The sequence below is a fragment of the Mobula hypostoma genome, chromosome 9 (assembly GCF_963921235.1).
Source record: "Mobula hypostoma chromosome 9, sMobHyp1.1, whole genome shotgun sequence".
Classification (NCBI taxonomy): domain Eukaryota; kingdom Metazoa; phylum Chordata; class Chondrichthyes; order Myliobatiformes; family Myliobatidae; genus Mobula; species Mobula hypostoma.
This window is the reverse complement of record NC_086105.1, coordinates 111,301,100-111,323,408: the sequence shown is the minus strand read 5'-3', so window position 1 is coordinate 111,323,408 and position 22,309 is coordinate 111,301,100. Positions and strand designations below refer to the sequence as shown.

Here is a 22,309-nt window from a genome sequence, read left to right as displayed (position 1 = left end):
TGTTTTGATTTAATTTTTTTTTTGCTTTATGTGAGGGCAGAAATTTTTTTTTTCGGTTTAATTAATATGGTTGCCAAATTTTTTTTCTAACTGCGTCATTCCTTTTTTTTCCCTTGGGATTCTGGGTGGTTGTTTCCCCCGCATCATTTTACGTATTTCCTTTGAGGCCTTAAATTTTGTAGTTTTCAAACGTACTTTTTGTAGTTTTCCTCGCTAGTCTACGTTAATTGTCTCATTTTCTTGTTTAACTACATGGTATGTTGTTGGTTAACGGTTTTCTTTATATTTACCTGTTTTTTCTTTGTATTATATCGGGTTTGCTTTAATCAGTGTACTTTTTTAAATTTTTCTACTGTTTTATAACTTTAGCTGATCCTCTTATATATACACTTTTTTTTAGTGAGCGTCTATCGGAAGTCATGGGGGTAGTTCTAGTGCTTGCTTCTTTCTGGCTGGTCTATCTTAGATTTAGCTTTGGGGGTTCGAGGGGGGGTGGTGGGAGGGGCTTCACTTTTTAGTTTTTTTCTCTTGGGCTACTTATATTACTGAACTATTGATTGCGTTCTCCTTCCTGTTATCTCTTGTTTGTTCTGTTCCCTTTCCGGGTGCGTGGATCGACCTATTGTCAATCCTCCTTTTTTTGCGGGTTGAGTTTAGGGTTTATGGAGTCTACTATTAATTTTGTCTCTTGGAATACTAACGGTCTTAATCATCCAATAAAAAGGAAAAAAGTTTTTAAAGTATTCCGGAGACTTAAAGCACATGTTCTATTTTTACAAAAGACCCACGTGCGGAGGGGGGACAGATTACGTTTTTTCAAATTCTGGAAGGATAACACTTCCATTCGAATTCCAACGCTAAGATTCGAGGAGTTTCTATTTTTATAGATCCCTCAGTCACTTTTGTACAACATGATATTATTACTGATCCGAATGGCAGATTTCTATTGGTTAGTGGTTTACTCTTTAATAAAAAGGTAGTTTTGGTTAACGTTTACGCTCCCAACATGGACTGTCTGGAATTTTATAAATCATTATTTAATTTGTTCCCGAATTTGAATGAGTTTTCACTAATTCGGGGCGGGGATTTTAATACTTGTTTATCTCCATCTTTAGATCGTACGGCCCCTTTACGAACCTTACCCAATAAAGCTGCAACCTTGATTAACTCATTCCTTTCAGATTCCGGGTTGACGGACATTTGGCGTTTTTTTGCATCCTCAGGAAAAAGATTTTTCTTTTTTTTCCACATGTTCATCGTTCCTATTCAAGAATTGATTATTTTTTTATTGACTCTCGTGTTATTTCTTCAGTGGTCAAATGTGAATACGACTCTATAACTGTTTCGGATCATGCTCCACTTAAGCTTTCTATTAAAATACTGGCCAATACACAAAATAATAGACAATGGCATTTTAATTCACTGTTGCTTCAGGACTCGGATTTTGTTAACTTTATGAATGAACAGATTGATCTCTTTTTTACAATCAACTATACAGAAGGTATTTCTATGAACATCCTTTGGGACACTTTTAAAGCTTATATTCGTGGTCAGATCATCTCGTATTCTGCTGCTTTGAGGAAGAGGTTGTAGAATGAGGAGCTGGTTATTGTAGACAAGATTAAGGAAATTGATAAGATATATGCTACAGCTCCCTCTGAGAAGTTGTATAAACAAAGAACTGAAATTCTAATGGAACATAGTTTATTACTTTCGTCCTCGATTGCAAATCAATTAACAAAAACAAGAAGTGAATTTTATATACATAGTGACAAAGTTGGTAAACTGTTGGCTAACCAGTTGAAGACTAACTATTCCAAATTTCAAATTAATCAGATTTATAATCAAAATGATCAACTGATATCTGATCAAGCTGAGATTAATCAATCTTTTTTTGATTTTTATTCCTCCTTATATCAATCAGAGTTTCCACGAGACTCTAAATATATGTATGACTTTTTAGATAACCTAGATTTCCCTAAGATTTCACATGATATATCTTCTATGCTTGACACTTCCTTTACTACTGATGAGATTAAGAATGTTATTTTCTCTATGAGTCCGGGGAAAGCTTCTGGTCCTGATGGGTTTACCGTGGAATTTTATAAATGTTTTGCATCTTCATTAATCCCTTGGTTATTCAGGGTTCTGGAGGCCTCATTAAAACTTGGTAAACTTCCTGAATCCTTCTATAGAGCATCGATCTCTTTAATATTAAAGAAGGATAAAGATCCTGCTCAATGTGCATCTTATAGACCAATATCCTTATTAAATGTTGATTCTAAAAACTTTTCTAAATTATTAGCAAACAGATTAGAAAAAGCACTTCCTTATATTATTTCGGAAGACCAAACGGGTTTTATTAAATGTTGTTACTCTTTTTATAACATTCGCACACTGTTAAACATTGTTTATACCCCCTCACAAAATGATCCTGAGTGCGTCATTTCCTTAGACGCTGAAAAAGCCTTCGACAGAGTCGAATGGCCTTGCTTATTTAAGGTGCTTGAAATGTTCAATTTCAGCCCGAAATTTATATCCTGGATCAAATTGTTATATCATTCTCCTATGGCCTCAGTCCGTACTAACTCTTTAAGCTCACCGTTTTTCCCTCTTTTTTGAGGTACCAGACAAGGTTGTCCTCTTAGTCCTTTATTATTTGATATTGCATTAGAACCTCGTGCAATTGCCATTCGAGAATCTCCAAATATTATTGGGATAACTCGGGGTTTAAAGTCCCATAAAGTATCACTCTATGCTGATGACTTACTTTTATATATTTCTAATCCTCAAAAATCTATCCCTGCTGCTTTAGATTTATTAGCATAATTTAGTCTTTTTTCAGGTTATAAGTTAAATCTTGGTAAGAGTGAACTTCTTCCGATTAATAAGCAAGTTCCCTTATATCAGAATCTTCCGTTTGAATTGCTTAATAATCATTTTTCATATCTTGGGATTAAAATTACCTGTAAATGTAAAGATTTATTTAAGATTAATTTCCTACCCTTAATCAATCACATTACTCAACTCTCATTTAAATGGTCTCCATTTTATTTAACTTTGATTGGTCGTATTAATGCTGTTAAGATGTTTATTCTTCCAAAATTTTTACACGTATTTCAGGCACTACCGATTTTTGTTCCTAAATCCTTTTTTGATAAAGTTGACTCTAAAATTTCTTCATTTATTTGGCAAAATAAAAACCCGAGATTGGGTAAAATACATCTACAGAAAGCTAAGAGAGATGGAGGTTTCGCATTACTTAACTTTAGATTCTATTATTGGGCAATTAATATTCGACATATGAAATTTTGGTTACTTGATCAAGATACACTATCCGTTCCTAAATGGGTAGTATTGGAATTACAATCTGCTCAAGGTTATGCACTTGGCTCCATTTTAGGTTCTTCTCTTCCTTTTGATTTGAAACGCTGTAAACTGGTTTGTAACCCGACAGTCAAATGAGGCATCACTTCACCTGTGAGTCGACTGGGGTGATATACTGCGTCCGGTGCTCCCGATGTGGCCTTTTATATATTGGTGAGACCCGACGCAGACTGGGAGACCGCTTTGCTGAACATCTACGCTCTGTCCGCCAGAGAAAGCAGGATCTCCCAGTGGCCACATATTTTAATTCCACATCCCATTCCCATTCTGACATGTCTATCCACGGCCTCCTCTACTGTAAAGATGAAGCCACACTCAGGTTGGAGGAACAACACCTTATATTCCGTCTGGGTAGCCTCCAACCTGATGGCATGAACATTGACTTCTCTAACTTCCGCTAGGCCCCACCTCCCCCTCGTACCCCAGCTGTTACTCCTTTTTTATGCACACATTCTTTCTCTCACTCTCCTTTTTCTCCCTCTGCCCCTCTGAATATACCTCTTGCCCATCCTCTGGGTCACCCCCCCCCCCGTCTTTCTCCCTAGGCCTCCTGTCCCATGATCCTCTCGTATCCCCTTTTGCCTATCACCTGTCCAGCTCTCGGCTCTATCCCTCCCCCTCCTGTCTTCTCCTATCATTTTGCATCTCCCCCTCCCCCTCCAGCTTTCAAATCCCTTACTCACTCTTCCTTCAGTTAGTCCTGACGAAGGGTCTCGGCCTGAAACGTCGACTGCGCCTCTTCCTATAGATGCTGCTTGGCCTGCTGCGTTCACCAGCAACTTTGATGTATGTTGTTAGTCAAATATACCTTACGTATTTGGTTTCAATTCCGAAAATTTTTCGATCTTAATCAATTTGGGCTTGCGATTCCTATTTTAGGTAACATATTCTTCCCTCCCTCTTCCACTGACCGTGCCTTTAAAATTTGGAAGACTAATGGTATCTCACGGTTTTTGGATTTATTTTTAGATGGTTCCCTTATGTCTTTTGAGCAATTATCTAACAAATATAACTTACCAAGAATACATTTTTTAGGTATCTCCAAGTTAGAAATTTCCTAAGTACTATACTTTCTTCCTTTCTGACGTTACCTCCTACATATATTTTAGACACTATAATTAACCTTAATCCATGTCAGAAAGGTGTAACGGCTATTATTTATAACACTATTATGAAACTTAGGAAAGCTCCATTTGATAAGATTAGGTCAGATTGGGAAAAGGAATTGGGTCTTATTATTCCGGTGGATGACTGGGCGCATATTTTACAACTAGTCAATACTTCCTCCATCTGTTCTAAACACTCCCTAATTCAATTTAAAGTTGTCCATAGAGCACATATGTCTAAAGATAAATTAGCTTATTTTTATTCTCATATTAACCCTCTGTGTGACAGATGTCATGGGGAGATAGCTTCCTTAACTCATATGTTTTGGGCCTGTCCTACTTTGGAAAATTTTTGGAAGGATATTTTTAATATTATTTCAAAGGTATTGAATATAGATATTTCTCCCCATCCTATTACTGCTATCTTTGGATTACCTAAAATTTCCAGTAATCTTTCCCCTTCAGCCTGTAGATTGATTGCATTTCTTACTTTAATGGCGAAAAGATGTATTTTACAACGTTGGAAGGAGATTAATGCCCCAACTACATTCTTTTGGTTTTCCCAGACAATACTTTGTTTAAATTTGGAGAAAATTAGAAGTAATCTTTATGATTCTTCAGTTAAATTTGAACAGACTTGGAGATCTTTTATTCAACATTTTCATTTAATGTAACTTTTTTTCTTTCTCTGGCCATATCTACATTCCCTTCTTGTTTTTTAACTGTTTTTAATGGAGGTTGGGTTTGAGGACGTGATTGTTTTAAGTTGTTTAACTCTACTTCTTACCCAGTTAGCCCATTGCTTTGCTTTGCTTTTTAGATTAGTTGCACGGTGGGTTTTTTTTGGGTTTTTTATTTCATAGAAACATAGAAACATAGAAAATAGGTGCAGGAGTAGGCCATTCAGCCCTTCGTGCCTGCACCGCCATTTATTATGATCATGGCTGATCATCCAACTCAGAACCCAGCCTTCCCTCCATACCCCCTGACCCCTGTAGCCACAAGGGCCATATCTAACTCCCTCTTAAACATAGCCAATGAACTGGCCTCAACAGTTTGCTGTGGCAGAGAATTCCACAGATTCACCACTCTCTGTGTGAAGAAGTTTTTCCTAATCTCGGTCCTAAAAGGCTTCCCCTCTATCCTCAAACTGTGACCCCTCGTTCTGGACCTCCCCAACATCGGGAACAATCTTCCCGCATCTAGCCTGTCCAATCCCTTTAGGATCTTATACGTTTCAATCAGATCCCCTCTCAATCTTCTAAATTCCAACGAGTACAAGCCCAGTTCATCAAGTCTTTCTTCATATGAAAGACCTGCCATCCCAGGAATCAATCTGGTGAACCTTCTTTGTACTCCCTCTATGGCAAAGATGTCTTTCCTCAGATTAGGGGACCAAAACTGCACACAATACTCCAGGTGTGGTCTCACCAAGGCCTTGTACAACTGCAGTAGTACCTCCCTGCTCCTGTACTCGAATCCTCTCGCTATAAATGCCAGCATACCGTTCGCCTTTTTCACCGCCTGCTGTACCTGCATGCCCACTTTCAATGACTGGTGTATAATGACACCCAGGTCTCGTTGCACCTCCCCTTTTCCTAATCGGCCACCATTCAGATAATAATCTGTTTTTCTATTTTTGCCACCAAAGTGGATAACTTCACATTTATCCACATTAAATTGCATCTGCCATGAGTTTGCCCACTCACCCAACCTATCCAAGTCACCCTGCATCCTCTTAGCATCCTCCTCACTGCTAACACTGCCACCCAGCTTCGTGTCATCCGCAAACTTGGAGATGCTGCATTTAATTCCCTCATCCAAGTCATTAATATATATTGTAAACAACTGGGGTCCCAGCACTGAGCCTTGCGGTACCCCACTAGTCACCGCCTGCCATTCTGAAAAGGTCCCGTTTATTCCCACTCTTTGCTTCCTGTCTGCTAACCAATTCTCCACCCACACCAATACCTTACCCCCAATACCGTGTGCTTTAAGTTTGCACACTAATCTCCTGTGTGGGACCTTGTCAAAAGCCTTTTGAAAATCCAAATATACCACATCCACTGGTTCTCCCCTATCCACTCTACTAGTTACATCCTCAAAAAATTCTATGAGATTCGTCAGATTTCCTTTTCCTTATTGACATGTTTGAAAATTAGTATACTATTATATTACCTTGTTATTTTATATCTAAACTGCACTGTTTGTACTAACTTTTTTTGTGTATTAATATCTCTTGTAAAGTTATATTGCAACTATGTATCAGTGCCTATATGGTTTACCTTTTGTGTACTAATTCAATAAAAAGATTTAAAAAGAAAGAGAGTTTTAGTTAACGGCCTTATTTGACCTAGCATCTATTGTTTTATTTTTCTTTTAACACTGTTCGTATTAAAGTCTGTGAAGTATCGACCTGCTTCAGTGTCTCTCACTCCGCACTTGGGCCATATCTGAACCTGGTAACAGAAACGGTCCCGGCACCAGTGGTCACTGGCAGCCAACCAGAGGATGCCTCTTTTATTCCCGTTCTTTGCCTTTTGCCAGTCAGCCAATCTTCTATCCATGCTGGTATCTTTCTATAATACCATGGGCTCTTTAAGCAACCTCGTGTGCATCACCTTGTCAAAGGCCTTCTGAAAATCCAAGTAAACAACATCCACTGCCTCTCCTTTAAATTCCATTTGCAACTCCTCAACACATGAAGCATTCCATGAATGCATTCTGCAAGACCTGGACATGAACATGGTCTGACAAGTGGCAAGTAACATTGTGTCACAAAAGTCCTATCCAACAGCCATCTCCAACAGAAAGTGTTTCCTTTGACATTCAATGTCATTTTCAATACTATGGCTACAAGAGTAGGCTGTGTATCAGAAGTGAGTGATTCACACTCGGGCACCACAAAGCCATTCAATGCTCTTACAAGGCACAAGTTAGGAGTGAAATGGCATTCTCCCTCCACTTACCTGGATGAGCAGCGACTTCACAACACTCACGAAGCTCAGTCGCAGGACACTGCTGTCATACCCTGCTGTGAGACCCAAGGAACATAGCAGTAATTTACCAAGACTAATCCAAAAGCACATCCCAACCCACCAATTCTACCATCAAGAAGCAAAAGGGCACTGGGACCAACACTTCAGGTTCATCTCCAAGCCAATATGAGTTCTAGTCTGCATCGAGGTCACGGCTCAGACTTGGTTTTTTTAAGTTTGTAGGGATGACTTTGGGGACAGAGAGGGGAGTTAGGGGTCTGATTAGGGTTTAGAACAGGAATGTTGGGAAAGTAGAGGACAGATTAAGTCTTAGGGACAGGGATAGGGAGATGTTAGAGGTCAGGCCAGAATCCAGGCCTCTGGATTGGTGTCCATGCAGGCAGAAGGACCGGTGATCCCCTAGGTACACGAGCCAGCCAGTTCAGTATGCCTATGAGAGGCCACAGGGAAGTCAGAGGCCTATTGTCTGTGAGTGCACTGGAGCCCTCTCCTGGGGCTGAAGACCTGTCTGTGTTGTGTGAATGGGTGGGTGGGAGGGAAGAAAGGGACTTGTTTTTGGTGTTGTTGTTTTGTTGTTTGTTGTGTTCGATTTTATTGTGTTCTCTGTTGTTCTGTTGTATACTGTGGGCTGGCTATGTTGGCATTGAAATGAGTGGCTAGTCTTGTGGGCAACCCCCAGCACATCCTGAGGCTGTGCTGGTTGTAAATGCAGATGGTGCATTTCACTGTATGTCTAAATCTTGGAACTCACTGCTCACGAGCAATATGGGAGCACTTTCACCAAAAGTTAAGGAAGGTAGTAGATTTGTTTGATGAAGGAACGATGATGTCTTTTAGTCAAATTGTACAGAAATTTAACATACCCAACAAGGATCTTTTTCGTTTCTTTCAGATAAGAGATTATATACAGAAAAAAACATCATTGTTAACTGATTTCTATAGTTCAGACACAGAAAAGAGGGTGTTTCATTCTAAGGGTGAAGTCTCCATTAGTACTTTCTACAACATCCTGAGGGAATGTTCTTGTGGAGAGGCTGGGCAGCTGGGAGAGGTCTGGGAGGAAGAGTTGGGAGTAGAAATTACAGCAGAAATATGGGAAGACATCTGTGATAATGCAAAGAAGATTTCAGTTTGTAATAGAACTAAAGCATTGCAGCTCAAAATTCTGCACAGAGCCCACCTGACTCCAGATCGTCTCTCGAAATTTAAGACGGGGGTTTCTCCAATGTGTTCTAAATGTGAAGTAAATACTGGAACTTTCACCCACTGTTTTTGGTCTTGTCCCAAGCTTCAGGCATACTGGAGTGAGATTTTGGGTGAAATGGAAAAGATTCTGAAGATGGAGCTTGAACTGGACCCAGTGTCTTTCCTCTTAGGCTTACCCAGCAGTCGTATTATTAATGCACATCAGAAAAAACTTTTTAACATCCTGACTTTTTGTGCGAGGAAGAACATTTTACTTTGTTGGATATCCAATAAGGCCCCTGGACTTTTTGGTTGGCATAAATTAATCATGGAATACATTCCTTTCGACTTTTTGACATGTATGGTACACTCAAAAACAGATAGTTTTCAAAAAACATGGCAACCTTTTCTGCAGTATATAGATGTAAACTTGTCTGCTGTACTAATAAGGGCTTTTGCATAGGATGTTGAGGTGACGTCTATATTTTGATGGAAGTGTTCTGATACCTGATATCTGAGAGGGGAAGAAATGTAAATGTAAGTGTATCTGGAAATTGTAAGTTTTGTTAGGCTGTGCAAAAAAAAAATCTTAAAAAATTAAAAAAAAAAGAAGGTAGTTTATCCTCACACCTCTCGAGCATAATACGTACTCTCCTTACCAGCAGAACCTCAAAAAAAAAATGAGCACCATCAGTAGTGTAGTGGTTATTGTGACGTTATTACAGCTTGGAGCATCAGAGTTCAAAGTTTAATAACCAGCATCCTCTGTAAGGAGTTTGTGTGTCCTCCCTGTGGAGTGCATGAGTTTTCTCCTGGTTGCTCCAGGTTCCTCCCACAGTCCAAAGACCTACTGGGTAAGTTAATTGGTCATTGTAAATTGTCCCATGATTAGACTAGGGTTAAATCAGGGGCTTCTGGACAGCGCAGCTTTAAGGGCTGGAAGGGCCCATTCTAAATAAACAAAATTTTAAAAACTGATTTTCAACATTTCTACTAATCTGTAAGTTAATTTACAGCCTGTTCTGTTCAAGTGCTCAAGCCACAGATATTCCAGATTTACAAAGGACATCTACGTTGCTGATGCCCTTCATAATTGTTGTTCCCTCTTTTCAAGACCTTAACATCCTCCCTAAAGTTCTGCTATCCAAAAGGATTTGTATGCAGATACACACAGTTTCCCTACTTCTTTACCTCCTTCAACACAGCAGCTTTAGAATCTAATTAGAACTTAGCTATTTCTATTTCATTTTTATTTTCTAATTTCCATCATATTATTGATTTTCCCTCTCATCAAAATATATCACGATAAGAGAGTAATTAAATTTACTATTTGAAAATTAAACTGAATTTACTATTTGAAAAACAACCCTATATCCTCTAGAAGTTTCTTGCTGTGCTTACAGTTCACAACACGTCCAAGATTTGTTACATATGCATATTTTCAAATTGTTCCCATGTGTCCAAATCCTATTTTTCTAATATAAAATCCGAGAATAATAAAATAATCTTTTCTAAATTTCTCCACACGCCAGTCTCCAATTAGTTAGTGAGAAAGTGGCTGACTTGATCTGCTATTTGGAAATTGAAGAACCAGCAATAAAAGATGTGAAAAAAGGAGGATCAGATTATTTGGCTGGATGAAGATAATGAAGATAAAGTAAAATGTACCAGTGAAACTGTATTCACAGGTAAAGTCAATAGGCTTTAATAGACGAGTTGGTAATTGGATTTAAAATGGCACTAACATTTTTGTAGATTCCTTCGCTCCAGAATTTAACATTTAAAGCAGGCTGCCAGTGATGCGATTTCATTAACTGCTTGAGCAATGGTCTGACAGCCATGTGATAGATTAATCTTATTATGTGTCTCTGCTCAAGTTCATCTGTAGCTCAGGTAGTCAACCTGTAGCAGCAAATTTTGTGTGGAAGTTTGAAATACTTTGCCTCCAGGGAACAACAGAGAGTGTGCATAGAAAAATCGACAAGCCCCTGATGTCTATATGTTACAATATAGAAAAAACTCCAGGCATTTTGTAAACTGAAAGTTCTCACAAACAAGGTAATAAAATACCATTTCAAATGTATTTCAGTAGTGCTTGTTACGTGATAAAAACTGGACAGGACAATAGGAATGGAGAATTTCTCTACTTCTAAGTAGTATCAAGATATATTTTTATATCCGCCTGAGAGGACAGGTAGAAACCTCACCAATGGGAAAAAAGAGGATTGAGGGAACAGAGATATGTGGAGGCAGGGAGAAAAAGAAGAGATGGGTGACAGAGTGAGGTAAAGCGAAGTAAAGGGATTTTGTTGTGTATTTAATATTTCAGTAATATTGTAAATATTGAGTAATCTTGTAAATATATTGTTTGATTAAGCTTTCTTGTTCATCTAAATAATCCATTACAGGTTAAATGTATAAATACATGAATTGCATATGTCAACACACTACCATGTTTGGTCCACATTTTGGACCCGCAGTTTGGACTCCCGTGCCTTTCTTTGAATTAGTTTAATGTTTTGAAGTTATAAAACATAACATGAAGATCAATTTACATACGGGTCTTGAGGTGGAGCAAGGAATTAGGCGTGAAGATAAACAATGGCCCATAAAACTCTAAACATCTGCAAATATAAATAGATTATTTTTACATGACTACCTATCAGAGGATCTTCTACAGTAGCCTGCAATTCTGTTGATGATATCTGAATAACTTCTGTGCAAAACATTCTTTTCACAAACCCTTGACAGCATATTTAGCCAGGCCCAGAGTAAGAATAAAATGGATATATATATAGTGACCTTGCCTCGTTAGCCAGGATGTTAAGAGCAGGGAGGTCATGGCACCATTGTATAAAACATAGGTTAGGCTACAGTAGGAATCTAGTGTTACCACTATTTAGAAAGAATGAGGTTGAGGAAACTCACCCGGATGTTACCAGGGGTGGAATGTTTCATTTATGAGGAAAAACTGGATAGATTGTGTTTATTTTCCATGGAGCAAAATAAACTTAAGAGATATACAGAAGTATAAGAGGCATAATTGGGACAAATATGGCAAATCCCCATGGCAGAAATGTCTAAAATGAAAAATAAGAGGTTCAGAGGGGATCTGCCAAAGATTTTATTTTTACCCAGGTGGTGACTGAAATCTGGAAAACGCACTGTTTGAGAAGGTGATGGAAGCAACTATGATCACAACACTTTAAAAGCATCTTGAGCTACCAAGGCTAGGGGCAAAGCATTGCTAAATGGGATTAGCACCTAATGACTGGCATGGAAATGATGGTCCAAGGGAGTGTTTCTGTGCAATATGGCTCTATGACTCATTAAATAAAACAAAGGAAAAAAGTACCACCGTTTATAGGTTCATTGTCCATTCAGAAATCTGATGGCAGAAGGGAAGAAGCTGTTCCTGAAATGTTGAGTGTGTGTCTTCAGGCTCCTGTACCTCCTTCCTGCTGGGAGCAATGTGAGGAGGGTATGTCCTGTGTGATTGGGGGTGGGGCGGGGGTCCTTAATGATGGATGTGCCTTTTTGAGACATCGCCTTTTGAAGGTGTCCTGATTGCTGGGGAGACTAGTGCCCATGATGGAGATGACTGTGTTTACAATTTTCTGCACCTTATTCTGATCCTGTGCAGTGGCCCCTCCATACCAGACGCAACCAGTTAGAATGCTCTTCATGAAGGACAAACTCCAAGTAAATGGCAGGATACTTGGTAGTGTAACGGAGCAGAGGGATCTGGGGTACATGTCCACAGATCCCTGAAAGTTGCCTCACAGGTAGATAGGGTAGTTAAGAAAGCTTATGGGGTGTTAGCTTTCATAAGTCGAGGGATTGGGAGGCAGGGTTTGAGGGTCGGCACAACAATGTGGGCTGAAGGGCCTGTACTGTGCTGTACTATTCTATGGAACATCTATAGAAATTTGCAAATGCCTTTAGTGACCTACCAAACCTCCTCGAACTCCTAATGAAATGTAGCCACTGTCATGCCTTCTTTGTAATTGCCTCAATATGTTGGCCCAGGATAGATCCTCAGAGACATTGCCTCACATCTTGAAACTTGAAACTGCTCACCCTTTCCACTTCTGATCCCTCAATAAGGATTGGTGTATGCTTTCTTGTCCTACCCATTCTGAAGTCCACAATGGTCTTACAGAGATTGGTGTAAGGTTGTTGCTACAACACCACTCAACTAGCTGATCTATATCACCTCTGTATGCCTCCTCATCACCATCTAAAATTCTGCCAAAGGCAAGTTTGAGCTGTTCCTAGCCACACAGTCATTGGTGTAGAGAGAGTAGAGCAGTGGGCCAAGCATGCATACTTGAGGTACGCCAGTACTGATTGTCAGTCAGGAAGAGATGTTACTTCTGATCTGCACTGCCTGTGGTCTCCTAATGAGGAAGTCAAGGATCCAGTTGCAGAGGGAGGTACAGAGGCCCAGGTTTTGGAGTTGTTGATTAGAATTGAGGGTGTGATTGTGTTGAACGTTGAGCTGTAGTCAATAAACAGCAGTGTGACAGAAGTTTTGGTATTGTCAAAGGCCGAGTGGAGAGCCAGTGAGATTGCATCTGCTGTAAACCCAATGTGGCAATAGGCAATAGGAAAATTGCCATGCGTCCAGGTCCTTGTTTAGGCAGGAGTTGACCAACCTCTCAAAGCATTTCATCAGAGTAAATATGAGAGCCACTGGACAATGGTCAATGAGGCAACTCATTCTGCTCTTCTTCTTGGGCACGGGTATGATTATCACGCTATGCATAGCATATACTGGCAATGCCAATGTGGGTTCTCCACGAGTAAATTGGGAAAACCATTCATTGAAATTTGCAGCTCAAATGTACTGGTCCTGCACACGTCAGAATATAACAGTAGAGACGAGGAAATTTTAATCAAACCCAAGTCGGCTACTTACCTGTTGAAGAGCAGTGAGATGTTTGAGTTTAAAAAAATGCAGTGAGAAACAGTCAACCAAAAAAATACAATGCAGCTCATGTTTCTTTTGAAAGGATACACACAGTCAAGAAAGCGGACAAATTCATGGATTCATAAACAGTGAGTACCGGGTGATAATAATCAAAAATTACAAAAAGGAGAAATGGCTAGTTACATCAAAAAAATTGAAGAGTTTGATTGCACAAGAGATTACTGGGCATTGCATACTGAGCAAATTGAGCAGTATTCTGAAGCAAACGAAATAGCCAATGTGAGGTGAGTACAAATTGAATTTACAGGCATACAGTTTCCTTAAAATTTTAACTGCTTCATCCAAACCAGTCAAAAGGAGCTTTGTTGATATCCTGAAAATAATGCAGGAACATTCAGAACTGAAGCCATTGTTGACTGCTGAATGTTTTAGGGTTCATAAGCAGAATCAAAAGGAAAGGGAGTCCATTTCAGCGTACATGGCTGAACTGAAGAGATTGTCTGAGCATTGTCAGTTCAGTGATGGGCTTAATGATGCACTGAGAGATTGTTTAGTTTGTGGAATCTTACAAGATCTTACAAAACCAGCTCCTAACTGAAGCACAACTTACGTTTAAAAGAACAGTTGAAATTGCTGTATCAATGGAAACAGCAGACAGAGGTGCAATTGAATTGCAGTCAGGAATGAATGTAAGTGTGAACAGAATTGCAATGTCTAAATAGAAACCTGCCTGGCCAAACAAATTGTATTATTGTTGTGGTAGGAGTTTACATACCAGACCAATGCAGGATTGAAAGTGAAATTTGCTGAAAATGCAACAAAGTAGGACACATACAAAGAGCACGTCAGGTGGACAAAATTAAATAGACTGTACAGGGAAGAGAAAAAGAAAAAAACTCATGTTGCAGTTTCAAAAAGAGCACAAATCTGCATGCTGTTCATGAAAAATCTAATAATGATGAGAATGACACAGGACTGACTGAGTAGCCATGAAACTTATAATGTGAAAACTAACAATCAACAGGAAATATGGCTTACAATAGAAGTGAACAGCAAATAAATTAAAACAGAATTTCTACACTGGTTCGGCTGTTTCAGTCATTCCGCAAAATGAGTTTAAACAGCATTTCAAATTTACTAAACTGAAGCCTGCCTATATCCAACTAAGAACTTACACTGGAGAAAAGATAACTCTTGAGGATCAGCATTAGTTGGCTGGAACAACTACAATTTGAGTGGAGATCCAGCCACCATTTGCAAGCCACATCTCTTGGAATAGAGTCAATTTAAAGCAAATTAAGAAAGGTACTAAATAAAGCCACAGCAGTGTTCAAGGGAAACTCTAACATATCAAGGATAAAATGATGTTAAGTGAAAATGCCACACCCAAGTTTTACAAAGACTGTCTAGTTCTTTGTACCATCCGTGATAAAGCAGCTGGTGTACTACAGTACTGCGCAAAAGTCTTAGGCACATATATAAAGCTAGGGTAGTAATTTTATATATTGCACTATACAGTACTGCTACTGTAAAAACCAACTAATTTCATGACATATGTGAGTGATGATAAACCTGATATTGATATGGGTCTCTATTGTGGACTGGGAGCAGGAAGAGTGCAGGGAGAGGGAAATCATGGTTGGGAAAAAGGGAAGGGAGAGAGGAGGGAGCAGGAAGCACCAGAAAGACATTCTGTAATGATCAATAAACCAAATGTTTGGAATTAAACACTTGCCTGGTGTCTCAGGGCTGAGCGCGTTACACCCGCGCCACCCCCTGCCCCTGACAGTCCTTCTCTGCCACCTGTTCCGCACTTCTCTTATGGCACTCTACCCTCCCAACATTATTTTCTCCCGCCAGATTTACAAACTCATTCTCCACTCCACATTGACAAATATAGTAATGCGCAAAGGATTTAGGCGTCCCAGCTATGTCTATGTGCCTTAGACTTTTGCAGAGTCCTGTGGATCGCATGGAGGCTGAAGGAATTCTTTCCAAGGTTGAGTGGAGCCCATGGTCAATGCCAGTGGTCCTAGCAGTCAAGAAGAATTGATCTGTGGCAATTTTAAGGTAACCATCAACCCAGTATCGAAAGTAGATCAATACCTTCTGCCCAGGATAGAGGATATTTTTCCAAACCTTTCAGGAGGAAAATGCTTCAGCAGAGTGGATTTACCTACAGATGGAGATGGAAGAAGAGTCCAAAGTGCTTCTCACCATAAACACTCACAAAGCTTATATTTGGAGTAGCATCTGCACCTGCGTCCCAGCAGAAAGCTATGGACCAGGTACTGCAAAGCTGTCCGGGCATCAATGTTGCCAGGTTGACATTACTGTTACCAGAAAGGATGACAAGGGACATCTCCAGAATCTCAAGGCAGTGTCAAAAAGATTAGGAGATTCTGGGCTCAGAGCACGATGTCTCCTACCGCCGTTTAAGCAGTGTTGGACGCTTCAAGGCCAAAAGATGTGTCACAGTTGAGGTCCTTTTTAGGATTTGTCAATTATCGTAATAGGTTCCTGTCAACCTTGCTACTTGAACCTATTACTACAGATTAGGAAGAAATGGCAATGGACAGAGCAATGTGAGGCAGCTTTCAAAGGGGTAAAGTAAGTGGTGATGTTAGACACTGTACTCACACACTGCGATCCATATCGTTCAGTGAAGCTCACCCGTGACACATCACCTTATGGTATAGGGGCAGTCGTGTCACATATTATGAGTGATGGAAGTGAACACCCCATGGCCTTTACATCATTTTCCCTTACCACTGCAGAGAAGAGAAACACACAGATTGACAGAGGGGCCTTGAGTCCGGTTTGGGGTGTAAAACATTTCAACTATTACTTGTATGGGAGAGGGTTTACCCTCATTACTGATCATCAACCACTAGTGTCTATTTTCACTTCATAGAAGTTTGTTCCACTAACAGCAGCAGCATAAATGTGGAGATGGGCTCTGTACCTTGGAGGACACAATTACAAGATCAAATGCAAGAGGACAACTAATCATGGAAATGCCCTATTTATCCTTGGAAAAGGAAATACCTGAAAAATTTACAAAAAAGGTTACTGCTCTTGATGTATTCTCTGTAATGCAAATTGAAAGTCTCCCTATTAAGGCAGAGATAATCCAGAAATCAGAAAAGACCCCACACTGTCCCAGGTCTACATGGCCACCCAAGATGGTTGGAATGCACAGAAGAAACTCCAGTTCCCCCCCCCCCCCACCGTATTTATCAGTGCTGGGATGAACTTGCCCTTGATGGGGGCTGCATTATGTGGGGATAGAGAGTTGTTGTACCATCCAAGCTGAGAGCTAAAGTCTTGGAGGAGCTAAATGCCAGTCATGAAGGCTTGGTCAAAATGAAAGCTCTTGCTTGAAGCTTTGTCTGGTGGCCTGGGGTAGATCAGCAGTTCGAGCAGCTCGCCATGCACTGTGCGGGATGCCAACACATAAAGAAGGTGCCAAGAGCAGTGCCTCTCCATCCCTGGGAATGGCTTGCAATGCCCTGGCAGAGGATCCCTGTGGATTTTGCCGGACCTTTCATGGGCACAAATTTCTTGGTAGTAGTGGGTGCAGCTACAAAGTGGCCAGAAGTGTTCCCAATAGCCTCCAATACAGCCTCGCACACTGCTGATGTGTTGAGAAGCTTCTACTCAAGGGCGAGTGTTCCAGAACATTTAGTCAATGGCAGTGGACCATAGTTCGTTGTGGACCAGTTTTTGTCATTCCTGGAAATGAATGGAATAGGACATATTACATCTGCACTGTACCACCCAGCTACAAATGGCTTGGTGGAAAGATTTGCCCAGAGTCTAAAAAATGCACTGTGAGCAATGTCAGCAGAACACACCACATTGACACTGAATCAGAAGCTCACCAATTTCTTCCTTGCATATCACAATGCAACACCCTCCACAACCAACAACTCACCTGCTGTGCTCTTCCTGGATCATCCCTTCTGTTCACGCTTGGATCTCCTCAAACCCAATCTCAGAAAGAGTATGCAGGGCAAACAGCTGAGACAAAATGAGGGCTCCTCAGACAAGGAGGTTCGGTGTTTCACTCCTAGACAAGCAGTCTGGTGAGAGACTACAAAGCTGATTAAAAGTAGGTACCCAGAAAGATTAAGGACAGTACTGGATCACTCCCCTACACGGTGGAGATTGCATCTGAAGTCATCTGAAGACAACATATCAACCAGTTGAGGACAGCAGAGCGAATTATTAGAGAAGAAAGGTGGGCAGAGCTATTAAAACCTCTTCTTGCAGTCCCTGAGTCAACATCTACAACTACTGTACCACCGAGGAGCCCTCAGGACCTCAAATTGTTTCATAACTACGAGTCTGAGAGTGTTGCGTATTTAATATTTATCAATTACTATAAATGGTCCCTGCCAAACCTGGCTACTGTGCTCCACCTCTTGAACTCATTACTACAGATTGGGAAGAAATGGCAATGGCCAAAGCAGTGTGAGGTGGCTTTCCAAAAGTCGAAAGAAATGATGGCATCAGACACTGTGCTCACACATTATAATCCACACATCCAAAAGAAGTGTGTCCAGAGCTGTCAGAACCACTTTCTGCGGTACCAGAGTCAACTCCTAGAACTAACATATGAGGCCCCAAGACCTGAGAGTGTTTCACAGCCTCAAGTCTCACCTGCCAAGCAGAGTGATATCACTCTGCAGGAACGGCGTTATCCACCAAGAGTAAGACATCCTCCCCAGCGATTAAATCTTTAGGCCTGAATGGGACAATTTAAGAATAACCATGCTGTGGATGTCTATATAGTATATCATGTAGCATACTGTATATATAATGTAGTAAGTTGAGACGCATTCTATATTGAGTTGGAGCAGGGAAGTGTGTTGTGTTTTTAATATTTCAACAGTATTTGAGTAATATTGTAAATATGTTGTTTGATTAAGCATTCTTGTTCATTTAAATAATTCATTATGTGTTATATGTAAAATAAGTGAATTATAAACATCACATCATATGCGCGTGCCTCGCTTAAAATAAAAATGAAATTAGACTTGCATTCCGGACCCTCTGTGTTTTCCTTTCAATCAATGTTATGTTTTGGAGTTACAAACCATAACAACATCCCCATCATTGTGTCCCGGGAGTGACCATTGACCAGAAGCCGATTAAATATTGTAGATCAAAGGCTAGATATCCTTCAGTAGGTAACTCATCACTCTGACATCTTAAATCCTTTCCGTTATTTCCGAGGCAGCTTGATGAGTACAGTACTTCCCAGTTGCCTGGATGAGCACAGATCAAGCAACACTCAGGAAGCTCAGTGCTTCCAAACTGCACCCAGCAGCGACTGACCAAATATCAGAGGCAGTGCAACAAACCTGGCACACAGCAGAGAACAAAACTTAATCTCCTAATTTGTGTAGCCCATTACCACAGGAGGACAATCATTTCTAAAAAGCCCGTGCGTTCAGGTTCACATGTACAGTGAAGCATATATTCAATTATAAATTTAACTGAAATATGATATCAATCTTATAATATATACAAACAGGAATGAGATATGTAAAGACATTATACCAAATAATGTAGCAAACATATAAAATGGTAAAAAAGACTATTCAGCCCAACTAATATATGCTGTTACCTATGCTTGTACAAGGATTCTCCAAACCCTTGTCATTCAACCCTTCAGTGCACCAATGAGAATCTCACATTAAAATAGGATTATTAAAATGTTGGATGCTCAACCTGCATCTTAGATAATCCACCAATTATCCAATTAGCTCCTTGCGACCAGTCTATGATTTTACCATCAATCAGTACCCAACCATGTCCCAGAACATCGTGCACTGATAGGTTTTCATCTGTGGTAATCACCGCATCTGTCAGGCTGCTGAATTGAATCCCATAAGGACCCTTGAAATAAAAAGAGTCTGGAGGTTGACAGAGAGCAGCACAACTCTAGTACCACCAGCTGAATAAGCCAGGGTGCTGCCTAGCAACAGCACGGGTCTGAAGAGCCACACTAATACAATGCTTGCTGATTGAAAAAAGGGAAATGAATAGCCAGAGGCTAGCTTAAAGAAATAAAATTCAATTTAAAAAAGACAAGCGTGTATCTAGTACTAACCTCTGGAGCTTTTTTTCTGATTATAGTCACAGACTGGCTGGAAGGAGCAGAGAGGGAAGAATGGAACTACATAAAAGAGCAGAAGAAAACAAATTGCGGGCAAAGGCAGCATGGCTGCCAAATGCTTGATTCAAGGGAGGAGGACATGAGGGAGAAAGACAGCACCAACTAGCAAGGAGTTGGCACCTTGCCGGCTGAGTGTGGAGCTGATCCTTTTCACCATTCCCTGAAGATAATGCCAAATTCTGGAAAGCATTGCACAGTCATAGTCATCTCACACTCTCCCACAGCTTCCTGCACAACCAAAGGCCTGGCAGTCATTTTACCCAACAATGGGAAGATTGTATAAATCTGTCGTTACTAAAAGATGGTTGTCCAGTCGCCGACTAAAGCCCTAATCTTCAAAGGTAGAAGACTGACACCTCTCAGCAGTTGTTCTCACAGAACACTGCAACGGGAGGAGTTGGCTTCCCCTTGTCTGCACAGTGGGAAACAGAATGTGTGACAGCACGGGTCAGAAACCAGGCGCCATTCCACAGGAAGACAGCGAGCAGCAATGGGAAGATTAATATATACGATTCTTCCAGCAGGTCCAGCAGCTCATATAAGAATTGCAACTGCTTGGACATGGAATGTGTCAGCTGGCTATTTCTTCTCATCGGTCTTCATTCCCTCTCTTTTCCTCTCTCCTCTAACTCTTCACCAGACTCGAAGTCTTTCGGGCTCTTTTTTTTTGTTTCTTCATTCTCTAAGCCCTCTCTCTCTACCTCATTTGTGTCCCTTTTCCTCTAAGAGTGCTCTCTCCCACTCCCTCTCACTCAGCCTACCTCCCTCTTTCTTTCTTCCCCTGTCTCAGCCTCTTTACCTCCTTCTCTCCTACTCAGCCTCCTTCTCTTCCTGTGTCACTCTCACTACTTACCTCTCTCCCAGTTTCAACCCCCCCTCTTCCTGGCAAACACTCTCTCCTTCCCTGATCAGTTCTTTCCTGTTCATTCAATTTTTGTCTCTTTTTGTCCCCTATCATCCATGCCTCCCAATCTCCACCATCCCCCAAAACACCCCATTCCTAGCCTCTCTGTTTATTGCTAACGAAATATTTCTCACAAAGAGAAATGAAATTTAAAGCAATAATGTAGTAATAGTAACATTCCGAAGAAGTACAGTTAGGGCTAGTGAGTTGTGGGCATGCAATGTTGGCACTGGAAGCAAGGTGACACTTGTGGGCTGCCCCCAGAACAATCCTTGCTGGTTTGATTTGACGCAAATGACCTAATTCATGGTACATTTCTATATTTCAACATAGATGTGATAAATAAAGCTATTCTTTCATCTGTCAGAAGGAAGCAAAATCTAAAAAGATCAGAGCACCAACATGACAAGCTCCGGAGGGTAATGACCTGAGTAGCAGAACTGCTTTCAGAAGGCCACACAATGCTTGGTATGAAATTGGACAACACTTTTACAATCCAGTGCTTACAGGGATGTAAACAAGGAGATGAAGACCTGACAAGTTTAATTACCTTTCTTTGTAATTTAGAGTTCTGTTCATCTCCAGAAATTCAAAGGAATATCGGATACAAAATGTGGGCTCCTCAGGTGAGGCAAAGGATATCAGCGTGCACAAGAGGCACCCCAATGGAGGTGCTCAGGTATATTATTAAGATGGAAAGGTGAGGCCACGGAAGGACTGAAATGCTAAGATTACAGTACGGAAATCAAGGCAATGATGACCAAGGTAATTCTGCAACTGGATCCTCAACTTCCTCACCTGAAGACCACAGTCTGTGTGAATTGGAAATAACGTCCCCACACCACTGACAATCAACACCAGCGCACCTCAAGGATGTGTGCTTAGCCCACTGCTCTACTCTCTCTACACCCATGAGTGTGTGGTTAGGCACAGCTGAAATCCCATCTATAAATTTGCTGACCACACTCTGCTATTGGTAGAATTTCAGATGGTGATGAAGAGGCGTACAGGAGTGAGATAGATCAGCTAGGTGAGTGGTGTCGCACCAACAACCTTGCACTCAATGTCAGTATGACCAAGGAACTGATTGTAGACTTCAGAAAGGGTAAGATAAGACACACACCAATTCTCATAGAGGGATCAGAATTGGAAAGGGTGAGCAATTTCAAGTTCCTGGGTGTCAAGATCTCTGAGGATCTACCCAGGGCCCAACATATCGATGCAGTTACAAAGAAGGCACGACAGCAGCTACATTTCATTAGGAATTTGAGGAGATTTGGTATGTCACCAAGGCCACTCGCAAATTTCTACAGATGTACAATGAGGAGCATTCTAACTGGCTGCACAAGTCTGGTATGGGGAGGGGGGTGCGGGTGTCACTGCATAGGATCAAAATAAGCTACATCAAGTTGTAAACTTAGTCAGCTTCATCATGGGCACTAGCATCCCCAGCATCCAGGGCAACTTCAAGGAGTGATGCCTCATCCGTCATTAAGGACCCCCATCACCCAGGACATGCCCTCTTCTCATTGTTACCATCAGGGAGGAAGAACAGGAGCCTGAAGGCACACGCACACTCAACGATTCAGGAACAGCTTCTTCCTTTTC

The 22,309-nt window shown here is 40.8% G+C and overlaps 1 protein-coding gene across 5 annotated transcripts in view; it reads right to left on the bottom strand.

Annotated features, from left to right (window-relative positions):
* slc29a4a (solute carrier family 29 member 4a) overlaps window positions 1-22,309 on the bottom strand; it is a 248,061-nt gene that overhangs the window by 99,643 nt on the left and 126,109 nt on the right. The window contains exon 3 of one of the 5 annotated variants that reach the window (XM_063058912.1): window positions 7,463-7,527. The exons of the other annotated variants lie outside the window; for them this stretch is intronic. The gene's annotated coding sequence lies outside the window, so the exon portion shown is untranslated. The remainder of the gene's footprint in view (window positions 1-7,462; window positions 7,528-22,309) is intronic. 5 annotated transcript variants of the gene reach the window in all.